The sequence below is a fragment of the Schistocerca serialis genome, chromosome 1, assembly GCF_023864345.2.
Source record: "Schistocerca serialis cubense isolate TAMUIC-IGC-003099 chromosome 1, iqSchSeri2.2, whole genome shotgun sequence".
In the NCBI taxonomy this organism is placed as follows: Eukaryota; Metazoa; Arthropoda; class Insecta; order Orthoptera; family Acrididae; genus Schistocerca; species Schistocerca serialis.
The window spans coordinates 1107546238-1107558292 of NC_064638.1; positions in this window are offsets into that span (position 1 = coordinate 1107546238).

The following is a 12055-nucleotide window of genomic DNA, read 5'->3' on the forward strand; positions in this document are numbered from 1 at the left end:
ATTGCGACTGCTGTCCGTACATGGAGTGCTGAGCGAAAGTGAAGCGCGATCGGTACACCTGGACGAAACACGTACATACAGGGTGTTTCAAAAATGACCGGTATATTTGAAACGGCAATACAAACTAAACGAGCAGCGATAGAAATACACCGTTTGTTGCAATATGCTTGGGACAACAGTACATTTTCAGGCAGACAAACTTTCGAAATTATAGTAGTTACAATTGTCAACAACAGATGGCGCTGCGGTCTGGGAAACTCTATAGTACGATATTTTCCACATATCCACCATGCGTAGCAATAATATGGCGTAGTCTCTGAATGAAATTACCCGAAACCTTTAACAACGTGTCTGGCGGAATGGCTTCACATTCAGATGAGATGTACTGCTTCAGCTGTTCAATTGTTTCTGGATTCTGGCGGTACACCTGGTCTTTCACGTGTCCCCACAGAAAGAAGTCACAGGGGTTCATGTCTGGCGAATAGGGAGGCCAATCCACGCCGCCTCCTGTATGTTTCGGATAGCCCAAAGCAATCACACGATCATCGAAATATTCATTCAGGAAATTAAAGACGTCGGCCGTGCGATGTGGCCGGGCACCATCTTGCATAAACCACGAGGTGTTCGCAGTGTCGTCTAAGGCAGTTTGTACCGCCACAAATTCACGAAGAATGTCCAGATAGCGTGATGCAGTAATCGTTTCGGATCTGAAAAATGGGCCAATGATTCCTTTGGAAGAAATGGCGGCCCAGACCAGTACTTTTTGAGGATGCAGGGACGATGGGACTTAACATGGGGCTTTTCGGTTCCCCATATGCGCCAGTTCTGTTTATTGACGAAGCCGTCCAGGTAAAAATAAGCTTCGTCAGTAAACCAAATGCTGCCCACATGCATATCGCCGTCATCAAACCTGTGCACTATATCGTTAGCGAATGTTTCTCGTGCAGCAATGGTAGCGGCGCTGAGGGGTTGCCGCGTTTGAGTTTTGTATGGATAGAGGTGTAAACTCTGGCGCATGAGACGATACGTGGACGTTGGCGTCATTTGGACCGCAGCTGCAACACGGCGAACGGAAACCTGAGGCCGCTGTTGGATCACCCACTGCACTAGCTGCGCGTTGCCCTCTGTGGTTGCCGTACGCGGTCGCCCTACCTTTCCAGCACGTTCATCCGTCACGTTCCCAGTCCGTTGAAATTTTTCAAACAGATCCTTTATTGTATCGCTTTTCGGTCCTTTGGTTACATTAAACCTCCGTTGAAAACTTCGTCTTGTTGCAACAACACTGTGTTCTAGGCGGTGGAATTCCAACACCAGAAAAATCCTCTGTTCTAAGGAATAAACCATGTTGTCCACAGCACACTTGCACGTTGTGAACAGCACACGCTTACAGCAGAAAGACGACGTACAGAATGGCGCACCCACAGACTGCGTTGTCTTCTATATCTTTCACATCACTTGCAGCCTCGTCTGTTGTTGAAAATTGTAACTACTGTAATTTCGAAAGTTTGTCCGCCTGAAAGTGTACTGTTGTCCCAAGCATATTGCAACAAACGGTGTATTTCTATCGCTGCTCGTTTAGTTTTTATTGCCGTTTCCAATATACTGGTAATTTTTGAAACACCCTGTACATTATAAATGAGGTAATATAAGGTTAGACCGGCCTTGATTTTTGTTTCCGTAATTATTTTAACTGTTATTATTTGAATTTAATTACGATACATCTTACAACGAATGTTCCTTTAGTGCGCCAGTTCATTGACAGTACATCTCAATTCGTCGAACTATGAACCGCTGGTTGTTAATAAATCTTTCATTAGCTTGATTTCGAACTTCGCCCGGAGCACCAATTATATCTAAGAATGTTTCCTCACTGTTACTGGGGTTCTGATACACAGAACCCATCATGTGTTGCCAGAGATACAAATACAGTGATGTAAAACCGAATTATCTAACAAGCCTTTTATCCTCTATAATGAATGTGTGCCCCGCCGTGATGGATCGACATTCGTCTTTTGATTTGGCGCGGGACATCGAATTATCATTAACAAGTGTACGAAGAATGTAAGACCCCATCGTAATTACGCATCGAAAGCTCCATGTTCACATACTCAAAATGAATGTCTATATACCTCCCAGCATCCAACAAAACTTATTTGCCAAATGAGTTACGAACGGTCTCGTAGGAGGGTTACTTTTCTCCGCTCAGTGAATGAAGTGCGAGTGATGTCAAATGAAAGTGGAGATACTGTCCAGGGACAAAGTCAAACATTGTCGAGAAACAGTCAAAAATTGCTACATTGGCGGAGAAATCATTGTGAGTAGTTGGTCAGCAACTGAAGTTGTCGCATTGACAGTGAAGAAAATTATACGAGAGTTATTGCAGAGCAGCTCTTGCAAACTTCAGAATAATGCTCCGGCAAAGAGGCAGGCATTTTTGATAGATATTCATTATCGCACATTTTTTACTCGGGAAAAAATTAATATCAGTGATGCACCGACCGGTTACTTATCTAGAAAAGCTGACTGGCCCGAAACTCTTGAGTCATTACGACTGAACCTGCAAACGAAAAGCAAGTGTATTTATGCTGTTCCTAAACAAAGTGTCAGCAGCCTGTTTGTCGTCGAAGAAATCATACGGAATGTTTACAAAAACGTTTTTAAACGATGTCGAATACTACAACAGCAAACGAGCAAGAGCACGGTTCCATTTTCACGGCTTCTGGCCCACGTCATTCGTGCAAGAAAGTCCCGTTACCTATTTTCATGTCAACTGAATGTTAAGATCAACCCAAGGTACCACTACCTATACAAGGAAGCGACGCTCGCTGGACCACTCACTATGTGGGTTGTTTCTATGAGCATTCGTCAAGGACAAAGCTCATCATATACATCCGCTTCCAGCGACGTCGCACAAAATAACCATTTCGACAGCCATCGAGAATTTCGTATCTGGTCCAGAGGATTTGGCAAAAAAGCGACCACAGCCTGTAGATCAGGGGTTTATCGCGTTGGGCTCACTTCGGATGCATCAAAGGTTGATGAAAAATGTTCAGACCTCCTTCCTTGAGATGATGTTAGGATCAACGCCATTTCAGAAGAAGATAGTATCATTACTTCCGTGACGTGCGAGAAGTGGCCGAGAGCTAAAATGTAAAACTGTGTTTGCTGTTTTGTGATTAAGAGATTTACATAACCTGACATCCAACAATAGTGTTATAAGCCTCAAGAAACTCTTTTACACGTGATTATAAAAGTTGTTTATCAGCAGTCCAGTGTGTCAGATTATTATATACAACCTCAAAACTAGATGGAGTTGCTAAAATCCTACATTTATTGTCTACAAGGCTCTCACAGAAGAATGTGACTATGAGAGCTATACGTTAATGCAACTGCACGTCTGTCCATCGTCTTTGCTCGATAGAACTGACTGGTAAGTCTTTTAAATCATCTTGTTTGCATTGTAGCAGTTACTAGCTTTATTGTGCTACTCAGCTGATAATTCCTTGAGTGGTTAGACAAAGCGAAAATCTGTAAATAATGTGTTTGACAAGAGACAGATCGATCACAAGCTTATTAATTATGTATCTGTTTCCAAAATCTGTCAACAAACAAGCACAAAAGATGAGAGGTGGCGCACCACTCTCTCACTTTAACTACAGTGTCAGTCAGATTAATATTCATATTTTAGGGCACGATCTCCATGTTCCCCAGTACTACATTTGGTATGTATGGCTTATGAATTTTTTAGAGGAGGAAATTGTGGGCGGAATATTCATATAATTGCATGTGTAGCCTGTAGAGAACTTGTACCCAAGAGGCCATAGTGGAGGCGACAGAGAACAGGGAGAAAGATGGCCTATGTCTAGCGACCAGGCTGTGCAAGTGATTCGAGGAAGCAGTGCTCTGTGAATTGTACTTCGGGCCGTGGCACTCCACTGTTCCCACTTAGGGTTGGAGCAGGAGGGCGCCGGCTTGCAAAACATTTTAACTGGATGCAGCGACAGACCATCGCAAAGGCAGCCAGTTGGCAGAAAGTGGATTGGGGAAGCCATTTAAGAAAGACTGCTGTAATCTGCGCTTTTCTGCAAACTGTGGGATGGTCATAAAACTACAAGCATTCTCATGTTAGAAAGTGGGATGATACGAACAGTGCGGCTGGTGCACGCATGACTGTAACTCCCCTGACGTCAGGAAGTCACCAGGTTCTTTTAGCGAGTGGCAAAAACATATATTTCGTGGGTACGACTGTCCAGGAAGCTTAACAGCCTTTTCTCAGAAATTACAAATGGTCAGCCCCATGCCCATGCTCACCGTGACAATGATTTCTCCCTAGTCTAAAATCTTCTTTTTTCAGACAAGAGAGATTTTGAGTCGCTGATTGGCTCCTCTCAGGATATGCAAAGCAAAGGCATGGGAACCCCGGTATTGTGTGTGGATTGGCTACCAGGCCAGCAGAACAGTCAGGAGAGGAGATTCAGTGAGTAGGGCACAATTGGGTTGGTGTATACAACATGGAAGCTGTTTTTTTCTGCTTATTCGGCTCCCATACCGAGGCTTGGTGGAAAGTGATTGTGATTCTTTGCTTCTTCGTCCTCTGGTCCTCCCCTGGTGGGGGACTTCAGGTCTTTCCCTAGTGGGTGGCTCTGTGGCTCTCGTGGTCTGCGACTTGTGGCGGACTGAGAGTCAGTGCCAGTTTCCAACTGTACCAACAATGGGAGCTGCACCTCATCTCGGACAAATCGTGTGTTAAGAGGGTGAATTTATTAGTCCTGAGTCGACCGTCTGACGTTTGACAATAGTCCCACGCGCCGTCATGCCTCTGAGTCAAATTGGTTGGCCAGACCAGCAAATAGATCCATCTCACACTGAAATCTGCCGAGATTTTAGGGCTCTGATAGGGAAGTTTCCTACTTTCTGATAATCAGAACGACAGTCCATATAGTATGCAAGTTTTTGTGGATGCGTCAGGACATCACATCTGCCGCAGTACGACGCTCATCGCCCACAGCATGCCGTCTTCTGCTACCGCCTGAGTCAAGGTGAAAGGGTAAAGTATTGCTGCACCGGCGTAGGGTTGTTAAATGATATTCACAGCTCCCTGTTCTCTGTGAACCATAGTTTGTGGTGCTCTTGGTCTTAGTTGATTCCGTTTGAACAGAACTGGGCCTCACAGTGGACTTATGTAAACAAAAACAGACTGCGTTCTAAGAGGAATTAATTGAGGGGAGAATTTGTATAGTTTTCACCCCAATAAATGCTTTGTAAATTTAAATACGCCACAATTCTTGTTCACACTCCTCATTTTATTGCTGTGATAAATTGGTACATCAGCAATTCAAAAGTCAATCGTATTAAATTACACTACTGGCCATTAAAATTGCTACACCACGAAGATGACGTGCTACAGACGCGAAGGTTAACCGACAATAAAAAGAACATGCTGTGGTATACAAATGATTAGCTTTTCAGAACATTCACACAAGGTTGGCGTCGGTGGCGACACCTACAACGTGCTGACATGAGGAAAGTTTCCAACCGATTTCTCATACACAAACAGCAGCTGACCGGCGTTGCCTGGTGAAATGTTGTTGTGATGCCTCGTGTAAAGAGGAGAAATGCGTACCATCACGTTTCCGACTTTGATAAAGGTCGGATTGTAGCCTATCCCGATTGCGGTTTATCATATCGCGACATTGCTGCTCGCGTTGGTCGAGATCCAGTGACTGTTAGCAAAATGTGGAATCGGTGGGTTCAGGAGGGTAATACGGAAAGCCGTACAGGACCCCAACGGCCTCATATCACTAGCAGTCGAGATGACAGGCATCTTATACTCATGGCTGTAACGGATTGTGAAGCCACGTCTCGATCCCTGAGTCAACAGATGGGGACGTTTGCAAGGCAACAACCATCTGCACGAACAGTTCGACGACGTATGCAGCAGCATGGACTGTCAGCTCGGAGACCATGGCTGGGGTTACCCTTGACGCTGCATCACAGACAGGAGCGCCTGCGATGGTGTACTCAACGACGAACCTGGGTGCACGAATGGCAAAACGTCATTTTTTCGGATGAATCCAGACTCTGTTTACAGCATGATGATGGTCGCATCCGTGTTTGGCGACATTGCGGTAAACGCACATTGGAAGTTTGTATTCGTCATCGCCATAGTAGCGGTCACCTCTTGTTCGCATTGACGGCACTTTGAAAAGTGGATGTTACATTTCTGATGTGTTACCACCCGTGGCTCTACCCTTCATTCCATCCCTGATGCATGTTGCAGGTCCTGTACGGGCCTTTCTGGATACAGAAAACGTTCGACTGCTGCCCTGGCCAGCACACTCTCCAGATCTCTCACCAACTGAAAACGTCTGGTCAATGGTGGACGAGCAACTGGCTCGTCATAATACGCCAGTCACTACTCTTGATGAATTGTGGTATCTTGTTGAAGCTGCATGGGCAGCCGTACCTGTACACGCCATCCAAGCTCTGTTTGACTCAATGCCCAGGCGTATCAAGGCCATTATTACGGCCAGAGGTAGTTGTTCTGGGTACTGATTTCTCAGGATCTACGCACCCAAATTGCGTGATAATGTAATCACATGTCAGTTCTAGTATAATATACTTGTCCAATGAATACCCGTTTATCATGTGCATTTCTTCTTGGTGTAGCAATTTTAATGGCCAGTAGTGTAGTTAATTATTTTCAGTTCTGAAAATGGCCCCAAACATAAGCAACAATAGTCCCATGAGTAAATTGGCTAATTCCATATATAAAAATTAAGTGTGTAGCTCACTTTTGTAAAGATAATAACATTTAGCATCACTTGTACATATACTTACGATTAAAGCAAGCGACCTCTTGCAAAGGATCCATGCAGCAGTTCGATCATCAACTCTATCAGTTAGCAACATTATATTAATGTAAATAAATAGGCAGAATGGGAAGACACAAGGTGCGAAAAATGTCAGGCGCTCCTCTGTGCCCGTCCACCTATCAGAGGGCTAGGCGCTAGACTGCAAGAGGCATCCTGGGTGGAGACTGTCATAATCCGCAGTGGCGATATTCCGGCGATGCCGATTGCTTCCACATCAGGGCTGAAAACATCTGGTGATGTTAGCAAATTCTTGTGTCCACATGATTTCACGAATGCACATATTTATTAATCATCATTTTTATGAAAAAATAGCCTTAAGAAAACGTTCAGTATTATCTAATCATTCTGGTCATTCTGAGTTTGAACCTAGTGCCGTAGGGAGTATTTCGTCGGAACCATTGCCTCGTCCTATCAACTATGATGAGTGTATTTGACTGAAATCAGACTTACAGGCGAGGAAGGTTACCAACAGTTTACTTACATTATGTTTGTGCTATTGAGTGTTCGTATGCTCGCCCACACGGGAGTTATGATAAAGAACGAGCAAGACAGCTTTGGGCACCAGAAAACATAGCATCCAACTGAAGTGGTAAGTGGTAGCTTTGATCCAGACCGCTATGACAAAATGTTTTAATTGAAATTTTCTTGTGTTTATTTCAGCTACAGTCTCCGTCAGTAATGTGCAATAGATAGTGAAGGACAGTTATGGCGTCGCTGCTTCCAAAACGATCTACAAATATCTTGCTGATGACGTATACAATATGTGCTGCATACAGTATCGTGGCCAATTGAAGAATTGTAGAAAATCACGACCAAAGGAAGTGAAAGGAGCCGGAGAAAATGAAACGGTTAAGAAAGAATAAAGGGGTCTAGAAAGAGAGTAGAATAATTGACATCTATAATAATAAAGGAAATAATTAAAACAACTTTAACCGCGTTACGTGAAAAGTAAAATTTGTGTGAGAACTGTCAGAAAATTTTGAAAGAAAATCAGGAGTAAGACAGGGAGATGGCTGGTCACCTCTACTTTTTAAATGCGCATTAGACAAAGTGGTTAGCGAATAGAGGAAGGCCACAAATACTAAGAGTATACAACTAGGAAGAAAGCCAAACAAGGTAACTGTAGATTGCCTAGCATTTACCGATGACATGGCACTTACAACAAACTCCCGTGAAAATGCACAAGAAAAAATCACAGAATTTCAGCGTCAAATAGCAAAAGTAGGATTACAGTTATCACCTGAAGAAACACAGGTCATCAGCAACATCAGTAATAAAATAAATTACAACACAATATCTAAAGTACACTGTTTTAAATATCTAAGATAATTGACATCAAACAACATGAAGTGAAATACAACAGTAGAGACGGTAATACATAAATGGAGAGCGCCTTTCAAATAAGAAGAAACATCTATAATAAAAAATCCTGGAACACAATACTGAAATGTGTGAAACAGTGGTAAGACGAGAAATACTCTGCGCAGCAGAAACTTTAAAACTTACTACGAAGTGAGAGCTTGAAATATTAGAAAAAACTGGAAGAAGGCTCGTATGAAAAATGCAAAGACCCAAAAGCAGCAGCGAATCAGAATACAGATTAAGATCTAATACAGAACTACGTTTAAAGGTAACAGATGTAAATTTTAAAGAAGCGACAGAAAAGGCAGGCTTTCGGGGCAGAAAAAAGTCAAGAACTGGAAGGAAGAGGACATAAGAAGAGAAGAAACAACATTCTCGAAGAGTGACAAAAGTGTGGGCCCAAAGGAAACTACAGATGAAAACAAAGAAGCAAGGACAATGTTGATTTATTGTACCTTCCAAAAGGATTATTCGGAATACAGAAAAGCTGATGCTATCATATAAGTAACCACGTCGGACGCGCTCACTCAAATTTCCTCGAGAAGGATCCTCTCAAAATAAGTCCATAATTTGTTCATCGTAGAATGCGATGTGCGGAATATTTTATGGTGCATTGTAACAGTATGCGTCAATGTTCATGTGCTTATTTTTCCCCATCTGATTTCGGCATCTGAAGTTTAATTGCTGGCCCGCCTGTTGACGAATGAATGTATACTGCCGGAATTTCTCAACCCCTGGTGAGGACAGCAGCCACCGATGTACTGCTCGAGCAGGCGTTGCCAACAGTAATTCATTTACCTGTCGTTCGGCTGCTAGCCACACCTGGAGGAATTTCCGCGAAACAGCGTAACGTTTCATCGACAATGGCCTCACGTTCCCAAGAACATCGCCTTTCAGGAACGCTGATGGAATTGCAAAATGCTTTGCAATGACGGACTCTAGAGAGAAGCGACGCCACCCACATTCTTCTGCTTTCGCCTCTGTCGAAGTCCAGTCTGGTTTGTCTACACCACTAAATCACTGTATTTTACTTGTTCCTAAGAAATCTTCTTATTATTTCCCTACTCAGTATCAAAAATACTGAACGTCCAATGGAAATACACTCCTGGAAATTGAAATAAGAACACCGTGAATTCATTGTCCCAGGAAGGGGAAACTTTATTGACACATTCCTGGGGTCAGATACATCACATGATCACACTGACAGAACCACAGGCACATAGACACAGGCAACAGAGCATGCACAATGTTGGCACTAGTACAGTGTATATCCACCTTTCGCAGCAATGCAGGCTGCTATTCTCCCATGGAGACGATCGTAGAGATGCTGGATGTAGTCCTGTGGAACGGCTTGCCATGCCATTTCCACCTGGTGCCTCAGTTGGACCAGCGTTCGTGCTGGACGTGCAGACCGCGTGAGACGACGCTTCATCCAGTCCCAAACATGCTCAATGGGGGACAGATCCGGAGATCTTGCTGGCCAGGGTAGTTGACTTACACCTACTAGAGCACGTTGGGTGGCACGGGATACATGCGGACGTGCATTGTCCTGTTGGAACAGCAAGTTCCCTTGCCGGTCTAGGAATGGTAGAACGATGGGTTCGATGACGGTTTGGATGTACCGTGCACTATTCAGTGTCCCCTCGACGATCACCAGTGGTGTATGGCCAGTGTAGGAGATCGCTCCCCACACCATGATGCCGGGTGTTGGCCCTGTGTGCCTCGGTCGTATGCAGTCCTGATTGTGGCGCTCACCTGCACGGCGCCAAACACGCATACGACCATCATTGGCACCAAGGCAGAAGCGACTCTCATCGCTGAAGACGACACGTCTCCATTCGTCCCTCCATTCACGCCTGTCGCGACACCACTGGAGGCGGGCTGCACGATGTTGGGGCGTGAGCGGAAGACGGCCTAACGGTGTGCGGGACCGTAGCCCAGCTTCATGGAGACGGTTGCGAATGGTCCTCGCCGATACCCCAGGAGCAACAGTGTCCCTAATTTGCTGGGAAGTGGCGGTGCGGTCCCCTACGGCACTGCGTAGGATCCTAAGGTCCTGGCGTGCATCCGTGCGTCGCTGCGGTCCGGTCCCAGGTCGACGGGCACGTGCACCTTCCGCCGACCACTGGCGACAACATCGATGTACTGTGGAGACCTCACGCCCCACGTGTTGAGCAATTCGGCGGTACGTCCACCCGGCCTCCCGCATGCCCACTATACGCCCTCGCTCAAAGTCCATCAACTGCACATACGGTTCACGTCCACGCTGTTCCGGCATGCTACCAGTGTTAAAGACTGCGATGGAGCTCCGTATGCCACGGCAAACTGGCTGACACTGACGGCGGCGGTGCACAAATGCTTCGCAGCTAGCGCCATTCGACGGCCAACACCGCGGTTTCTGGTGTGTCCGCTGTGCCGTGCGTGTGATCATTGCTTGTACAGCCCTCTCGCAGTGTCCGGAGCAAGTATGGTGGGTCTGACACACCGGTGTCAATGTGTTCTTTTTTCCATTTCCAGGAGTGTAGTTAAGTAAGCGACGACAGTGTCAGAATTATTGTCGTAAATAAATTTCGTATTATGAACAGAGAAAAGAAATGCTAACGGAAAACATATACCGCCGGCCGCGGTGGCCGTGCGGTTCTAGGCGCTGCAGTCCGGAACCGCGGGACTGCTACGGTCGCAGGTTCGAATCCTGCCTCGGGCATGGATGTGTGTGATGTCCTTAGGTTAGTTAGGTTTAAGTAGTTCTAAGTTCTAGAGGACTGATGACCTAAGATGTTAAGTCCCATAGTGCTCTGAGCCATTTGAACCAAGCCAAAACATATACCAACAAATATGCTAAGGGAAAACTTATACCAATAATTAGGTAAACGTAAATGTTAACTGCCCACCGCATGCGTTCCGTGTTACTCGGTGTCTCTCCGTACTTTAATTACAATTGTCACTTGGCAGTGTTATAACTCTACTCAACAGCTTCTGTACATCTGTTTAAGGACCCAGATTAAGTTATGGATAGATTTTTGTTTTTCTTGCATTCTACAGAGCTCATTGTACTTGTATTTCGTACAGTGAGTGCCAAGCAATGGAGAAAACAACAATGTATATTATACCTAAGGAACTTCATCACACCTCTGTTGCATGCCACTGATTTTTAATGATGAGTCCTTCAGTTTCCTGACACAAAACGTGTTTATGAACACGTTAGGAGGCAAACTGCCATACCCGTTGCGATGCAGCAGATAGCATCAACATCAAAAGTGTGGCACCACACCCACCGCACCACTTCAAAGTTAATACACTGTTAGTTGACATAATCATGTGTCATAGTGTAAGAATGCGCCCCAATAGGGAAGTTCAGGTTATGAGGTTAGCTTATCATTTCGTTATAGGTAAAATACTCAGTTTTTGGTACAAAATGAAGTTCAGTGAAAGGAAGGAAAACCATTCAAGAAACAATTTTGAAGGCGATGCGAATAATGGAAACACTGCAATGTTTTATCTCAGAACAGGGAAATATTTACAGAACCTAAATGTGGAGCGTGGGCAGGTAATGGTCAGACGTTTTTACGTAACAACAACGCAGAGAACAGCAATCTGCAGACTATTACGGTTATTATCCGTATTTTCATAATAAATTAAGAACTTTGGTGTAAAGCTGGAGAGGTTGAAAAATCAGCCAACCAGTTGCATGCTCAAGATTTATGTAGCACTTGACCTAAGTTCCGCTATTTTATAAAACTGTCTTCTTCAGAAGGAGTGGACCTTGTTACATCATATGTTGGTAAATTACATAATCTGAAGCCAAGCCTAATGATGTA